Below are 8,532 nucleotides of genomic sequence, written 5' to 3' on the forward strand. Positions count from 1 at the left end.
TGTATGTTTTCAATATTTTAGATTTATTGACTTGTTTTGTGGCTTAACATATGGTCTATCCTAGAGAATGTTCCATGTGTACTTGAGAAATATGTGTATTCTGCTATTGGTGGGTAAGTGTTCTGTTTTATGTCTGTTGTATCTAATTGGCCTGTAGTGTGTACAAGTCCTCTATTTTTTTATTGATCTTCCATATGGTTGTTTTTTCCATATGAATGTGTAGTCTTGGAGCCCCCTACTATTATTGTAGTTCTGTTTATTTCTCTGTTCAATTCTTTTTTCTTTCTTCTTTTCTTTTTTGAGACAGTCTAACTCTGTCGCCCAAGCTGGAGTGCAATGGTGCGATCTCAGCTCACTGCAACCTCTGCCTCCTGGGTTCAAGCAATTCTCCTGCCTCAGCCTCCCAAGTAGCTGGGATTACAGGTGCACACCACCATGCCCAGCTAATTTTTTGTATTTTCAGGAGAGATAGGGTTTCACCATGTTGGCCAGGCTGGTCTTGAACTCCTGACCTCAGGTAATCCACCGCCTTGGACTCCCAAAGTGCTGGGATTACAGGCGTGAGCCGCCACGCCCGGCCTTCTCCGTTCAAGTCTGTCAGTGTTTATTTTTTGTATTTAGGAGATCTGATATTTAATGAATATGTTGATAATTGTTCTACTTTTTGGTGCACTGACCATTTTATCATTATTTAATGTCCTTCTTTGTCTCTTGTAACGGTTATTGCTGTAATGTCTATTTTGCCTTATATTTGTATAGCCATCTCTCTCTGCTCTCCTTTGGTTAGTCTTTGCATGAAATATCTTTCTAAAAAATGCATTATAGTAAAAACACAACATGAGATCTACTTTCAACACATTTTAAGTTTACAAAATTTACAATATTGTTAACTATAGGCATGACATTATATAACATATCTCTACAACTTATTCATCTTGCATAACTGACACTTGATACCCATTGAATAGCAACTCCTCATTTCCCCTTTTTCCCAATCCCTGGCCACTACCATTCTATTATCTGGTTTTATGATTTTGATTATCTTAAATACCTCATCTAAGTAGAATCACACAGTATTTGTTCTATCACTGGCTTATTTTACTTAGCATAATGTCCTCAAAGTTCATTCACGTTGTCATATGTGGCAAGATTTCCTCCATTTTTAACACTGAATAATATTCCATCATATTTACATACCACAGTTTATTCATTCATCGATTGATGGACATTTAGGTTGTTTCCATATCTTGGTTGTGAATAATGATGTGATGAACATAGGAGTGCAAATATCTCTCCAAGTTCCTTATTTCAAATCTTTTGAATAAATAGCCAGAGATGGACTTGCTGGATTATATGGTAGTTCTATTTTCACTGTGAGTATGTTTGTTGTGGGCTTTTCATTATGACCTTTATTACGTTGAGGTATTTTTCTTCTATTCCTAGTTTGCTGAAAGATTTCATCATGAAAATGTATTAAATTTTCTTTTTAATTTTTTAAATTTTATTTTAGATCCAGAGGGTACATGCACTTGTTTGTTACATGGGTATTACATGAGTAATAGTGGGGGTTGGGCTTCTAGTGTACCCATCACCCAAATATTGGAACTTATATCTAATAGGTAATTTTCAACCCTCACCCCTCTCAGCCTCCCCCTTTTTGAAGTCCTCAGAGTCCATTTTCTCCATCTTTATGTCCATGTGTACCCTTTGTTCAGCTCCCATTTAATAAATGAGAAATGCAATATTTGATTTTCTGTTTCTGTGTGAGTTCACTTAGGATAATCGCCTCCACTGCATCCATGTTGCTGCAAAGGAAATGATTTCATTGTTTTTTTATGATTGCATAGTATTCCATGATGTATCTATATCACATTTTCTCTTTTTTAACATTTATTTATTTATCTTTTAATTTATTTTTTGAGATAGAGTTTCGCTCGTTGCCCAGGCTGGAATGCAGTGGTGTGATCTCGGCTCACTGCAACCTCTGCCTCCTGGGTTCAAGTGATTCTCCTGCCTCAGTCTCCCAAGTAGCTGGAATTATAGGTGCTCGCCACTACGCCCAGCTAACTTATGTATTTTTTAGTAGAGACAGGGTTTCACTATGTTGGCCAGGCTGGTCTTGAACTCCTGACCTCAGATGATCCACCCACCTCGGCCTCCCAAAGTGCTGGGATTACAGGCGTGAGCCACTGCGCCCAGCCCTTAACTTTTAAGTTCAGGGGTATGTGTGCAGGTTTGTTAGATAGGTAAACATGTGTCACAGGTGTTTGTTGTACAGATTATTTCATCACCCGGGTATTAAGCCTAGTACTCATTAGTTATTTTTGCTGGTCCTCTCCCTCCTCCCATCCTCCACCCTTCAATAGGCCGCAGTGTCTGTTGTTCCCCTCTATGTGTTCATGTGTTCTCATTTAACTCCAACTTGTAAATGAGAACATGCAGTATTTGGTTTTTTGTTCCTGTATTAGTTTGCTAAGGATGATGGCCTCCAGCTCCATCCGTGTTCCTGCAAGGAACATGATCTTGTTCTTTGTTATGGTTGCATAGTATTCCATGGTGTATATGTACCACGTTTTCTTTATCCAGTCTACTATCATTGATGGGCATTTAAGTTGATTCCATGTCTTTGCTGTTGTGAATAGTGCTGCAATGAACATACATGTGCATGTGTCTTTATGATAGAATGATTTATATTCTTTTGGAAATATACCCAGTAATGGGATTTCTGGGTTTTGTTTTGTTTTTTGTTTGTTTGTTTTGTTTGTTTTTGAGACAGTCTCGCTCTGTCACCCAGCCTGGAGTGCAGTGGCGTGATCTCGGCTCACTGCAACCTCTGACTCCTGGGTTCAAGCGATTCTCCTACCTCAGCCTCCCGAGTAGCTGGGACTATGCACCACCATGCCCGGGTAATTTTTGTATTTTTAGTAGAGACGGGGTTTCACCATGTTGGCCAGGCTCGTCTTGAACCCCTGACCTCGTGATCCTCCCACCTCAGCCTCCCAAAGTGCTGGGATTACAGGCGTGAGCCACTGTACCCGGCCAGTAGTTCTGTTTTTAGCTCTTTGAGGAATTGCCCCACTGCTTTTTACAGTGGTTGAACTACTTTATACTCCCACCAACAGTATATATAAGCAATCCTTTTTCTCTACAACCTTGCCAGCACTTGTTATTTTTTGACTTTTTAATAATAGCCATTCTGACTGATGTGAGATGGTATCTCATTGCGGTTTTGATTTGCATTTCTCTAATGATCAACGATGCTAAACTTTTTTTTCATATGCTTATTGGCCACATGTATGACTTCTTTTGAGAAGCGTCTGTTCATGTCCTTTGCCCACTTTTTAATGGGGTTGTTCTTCTTCTTGTAAATTTGTTTAAGTTCCTTATAGATGCTAGATAGTAGACCTTTGTTGGATGCATAATTTGGAAACATTTTCTCCCATTCTGTTAGGTTGTCTGTTTACTCTGTTGATAGTTTCTTTTGCTGTGCAGAAGCTCTTTAGTTTAATTAGCTCCCATTTGTAAATTTTTTCTTTTGTTGCAATTACTTTTGGTATCTTTGTCATGAAATCTTTGCCCATTTCTATGTCCAGAATATGCCACATTTTCTTGATCCACTCCATTACTGGTGCATGCTTAGGTTGGTTTCATGACTTTACTATTGTAAATAGTGCTGCAATAAACATACAAGTTCTGGTTGTCTTTCTAATATAATGATTTATTTTCCTTTGGGGGGATACCCAGTAGGTGGGATTGCTTGATCAAATGGTAGTTCTATTTTCAGTTCTTTGAGATATCTCCACACTGTTTTCTACAGAGGTTGAACTAATTTACATTCCCACCAGCAGTGTATGAGTGTTCCTTTTTCTCTACATCCATGCCAACATGTGCTGGTTTTTAACTTTTAATAAAAGTCTTTCTGGCTTATGTAAGATGGTATCTCAGTGTGGTTTTAATTTGCAATTTTCTTAAATGCTTTTTGTGCATCTGTTGAGATAATTATGTGATTTTTTAGCTTTTATTCTACTAATGTGGTGTATCGCATTAATTGATTTGATTTTCATGGTTTTTTTTTTCTTTTTTTTTTTTTGAGACGGGGTCTCGCTCTGTCGCCCAGGCTGGGGTGCAGTGGCCAGTTTTCAGCTCACTGCAAGCTCCGCCTCCCGGGTTCACGCCATTCTCCTGCCTCAGGCTCCCGGGTAGCTGGGACTTCAGGCGCCCGCCACCTCGCCCGGCTAGTTTTTTGTATTTTTTAGTCGAGACGGGGTTTCACCGTGTTAGCCAGGATGGTCTCGATCTCCTGACCTCGTGATCCGCCCGTCTCGGCCTCCCAAAGTGCTGGGATTACAGGCTTGAGCCACCGCGCCCGGCCGAAATTTCTCAGCTTTTATTTGTGTGAGAAAGTCTTCATTTCTCCTTCGTTTTTGAAGGACTATATTGCAAGATGTAGTATTCTTGGTTGGAAGATTTTTTGTTTTTTTCAACACTTTGTGTATAGTATCTCATTCCTTTCTGGGCTACATAATTTCCTTTTATTTAAACTTTTAAATTATTAATTGAAAATTAGAATTGTATATATTTATGAGGTACAATATGATGTTATAATATATGTATACAGTGTGAAGTAATTAGATCAAGTGAATTGACGTATCCATCACCTCAAATACTTATCAATTTTTGTAGTGAGAAAATTTGAAATTTGCTCTCTTAGCAATTTTGAAATATGCAATACATTATTATTATTAACTATACTCACCATGCTGTGCAATAGATCTCAAAAAAATTTATTCCTCCTGTCTAACTGAAATTTTGTATCTGTCGACCAACATCTTTCAATTCCCCTTAACCCCTGGCCCCTGGTAACCACTATGCTGTTCTCTGCTTCTATAAGTTTGATTAACAGGTATATTAAGCTTGATTAACAAGTATATTAAGTTTTAGATTCCAAATATAAGTGAGCTCATGCAGTACTTGACTTTCTGTACCTAGCATATTTTATGTAGCATAATATCCTCCAGGTTCATCTTTTTTGTTGCAAATGGCAGGATTTCCTTCTTTTGAAATACTAAATAGTATTTCATTGTGAATGTATACATTTTCTTAATCCATTCATTTGTTGATGGACATTTAGGGTGATTCCGTATCTTGGCTATTGTGAATAATGTTGCAATAAATATGGAAGTGCAGATATCTCTTTGACATACTGATTTCAAATCCTTTGGCTGTATATCCAGTAGTGGGATTTCTAGATCATGTGGTAGTTATATTTTTAGTTTGTAGAACGTCCACACAATTTTCCATGATGACTCTACTAATTTACACTCCCATCAACAGCATACAAGGGTTGCCTTTTCTCTGCATCCTTGTCAACACTTGTTATTTTTTGTCTTTTTGATACTAGCCTTCCTGACAGGTGTGAGGTGATGCCTCATTCTGGTTTTAATTAACATTTACATAATGATTAATGATTTTGTTCATTTTTTCACGTGTCTGTTGGCCATTTGTATGCACACACATCTCTCAAGAACACATAATGATTTTCAGCAAGTCTAGTCCAAATCTGTTGGGGATAAAAAATAAATTAACTCAGTGGAAGCATAATATTGTTAGAGTACACCCAGATTTTGTCACTACACAGAACATTTAACTTATTGTTTTTTTTTTTTTTTGAGACGGAGTTTTGCTCTTGTTGCCCAGACTGGAGTGCAATGGCATCATCTTGGCTCCCTACAACCTGCCCCTCCCAGGTTCAAGCGGTTCTCCTGCCTCAGCCTCCCGAGTAGCTGAGATTACAGGCATGCGCCACCACGCCCAGCTAATTTTGTGTTTTTAGTAGAGGCAGAGTTTCTCCATTTGGTCAGGCTGGTCTTGAACTCCCAACCTCAGGTGGGAGTTCCTTGGCCTCCCAAAGTGCTGGGATTACAGGCGTGAGCCACCGCGCTCGGTCCAAAACATTTAACATTTTAATCATAGTAGGTAATATTTTCTGAGTGCTTACTCTGTATTGGGCACTAGAATTATCTTCATTTCATAAGAAAAGGAAAGTAAGGCTTCCAGGTGTCATTCACTCAGGGTCACAAAGCTAATAAATGGAATAGGAAATGGCACCAGGACTGTCTAACCACAGTCAACCCACATAACTACATCACAGAGCTGTCCTGGTTTCCACCAGTCACATTTAGATTAATAGTGATAGCACAACTTTCTCTAAGATCAGTGGGAGTACCTGAGAGACCTTAGTTTAAGTAAAAAGACTATTCTGGTAAGTTTGCTTCCACGGTGAATTGACATCGTTTCCTCTGGAGACAGAAAACTTCTACCAGCTTTTATTTAAAAAAATTTTTTTTTCATAAAACCATAACACTTACTTTTTTTTTTTTTTTTTTTTTTTGAGACAGTCTCGCTCTGTCGCCCAGGCTGGAGTGCAGTGGTGCAATCTTGGCTCACTGCAATCTCCGCCTCCCAGGTTCAAGTGATTCTCCTGCCTCAGCCTCCTGAGTAGCTGGGATTACAGTTGTGTGCTACTATGCCTGGCTAATTTTTGTATTTTTAGTAGAGACAGGGTTTCACCATGTTAGTCAGCCTGGTTTCGACTCCTGACCTCGTGATCCACCGCCCTTGGCCTCCCAAAGTGCTGGGATTACAGGTGTGAGCCACCCTGCCCAGCCAACACTTAAATTTTAGTTTTTATCAAAGTAATATATGTGCATCATTAAAAGAACTAAAATGCTAGTAACGGGCACATAACAAAACCTAGCAATATCCTGTAGCACTTCTTCCCACTGCACGTCCTGCAGGAAACGACTTTCAACACTTTTAACTGTTTCTTCAGAATTTACCATTCCCAAATCCCTTCTCCTTTGCCACCTCCAATTCAGAGGCTAAACAACCAGCTGTTTGCTTTCTTAGTTTCCTTTGTAGCTAAGGATGGCTGTATTATCCAACTGTAGCCAATGAGATGTTTGCTGGGGGCCTTTTACTTCCTGAACAAAGACANAGGTTCAAGTGATTCTCCTGCCTCAGCCTCCTGAGTAGCTGGGATTACAGTTGTGTGCTACTATGCCTGGCTAATTTTGTATTTTAGTAGAGACAGGGTTTCACCATGTTAGTCAGCCTGGTTTCGACTCCTGACCTCGTGATCCACCGCCCTTGGCCTCCCAAAGTGCTGGGATTACAGGTGTGAGCCACCCTGCCCAGCCAACACTTAAATTTTAGTTTTATCAAAGTAATATATGTGCATCATTAAAAGAACTAAAATGCTAGTAACGGGCACATAACAAAACCTAGCAATATCCTGTAGCACTTCTTCCCACTGCACGTCCTGCAGGAAACGACTTTCAACACTTTTAACTGTTTCTTCAGAATTTACCATTCCCAAATCCCTTCTCCTTTGCCACCTCCAATTCAGAGGCTAAACAACCAGCTGTTTGCTTTCTTAGTTTCCTTTGTAGCTAAGGATGGCTGTATTATCCAACTGTAGCCAATGAGATGTTTGCTGGGGGCCTTTTACTTCCTGAACAAAGACACTTACACAGCTAATGCCATCCCCTTCCTTATTTCTGCTTTGAATATAGTCGTGCTGTCTGGAGCTATAACAACCATCTTGTGACCATGTAGGGATTAGCATGAGGATGAAGACAACATGTTAAGGAAGAAAGTCAGAAAGAGCCTGATTTCTTGATAACATCATTGAGCAGCTGAACCCAGGCCACCCTTCCTGTTAACTGAAAAATAAATAAATAAATAAATAAATAAATAAATAGAGCCATGTGTGTTTAAGACACTGTCAGTTGGGTGTTTTTTGTTTGTTTGTTTGTTTGTTTTTACTTATGGCTGAAAGGAGTTTTAAGTGATGGACCACCATGATTCTTCATAATATTCTTCATAATACACTTATATTACTATTTTTGTAACTTAGCAATTTGAGACATTATCTTTTGACATCTCCTTATGGTAGAAGAGGATTTATCTCTTTTTTATCCCCTATTTTCCCTCCATTTACTCTTTTAATAGGTTTATATTTCCAATTCCTAGTAAATCAGTAGTCACTACAAAGTCAAGACACGTAGTGTAATTACCTTTAAATTTTTTTTAATGTTTCTGGTTTTAATAATTGCTTGATTTTTTTCCACTTGAATGTGCCTAGCCTTTGTTTTTCACATTTGCTTCATCAGTTCATTTATAAACCTATGAGCATGTTTTTTCATAAATGTGCAAACATATCAGCCCATTGATTTAAGAAGAACACAATAAAATGCTGACTTGGAGCTCTGTGTAAGGGGAAGGTGCTTGTCAAGTCTACTATTGGACTTTAAGGTGACTGGATGGAGACTTGCACAATCTGCCAGAGGACCACTAAATACAGAATATGGAGGCCATTGCTCTGGGACTGTTTGATTTCTTTGGTGAACTCTCTGATACTTTGCTGGAGTGTAGATACTTGGCTCTTGTGATTTCTACCCATGAAGTAAGGGGAAGGTGGCGGGAGATCAACTGTTCCAATATACACTTTTTTTTTTTTTTTTTTTTTTT

Source organism: Rhinopithecus bieti, unplaced genomic scaffold (genome assembly GCF_001698545.2).
Source record: "Rhinopithecus bieti isolate Rb0 unplaced genomic scaffold, ASM169854v2 scaffold_49076, whole genome shotgun sequence".
NCBI classification, from domain to species: domain Eukaryota; kingdom Metazoa; phylum Chordata; class Mammalia; order Primates; family Cercopithecidae; genus Rhinopithecus; species Rhinopithecus bieti.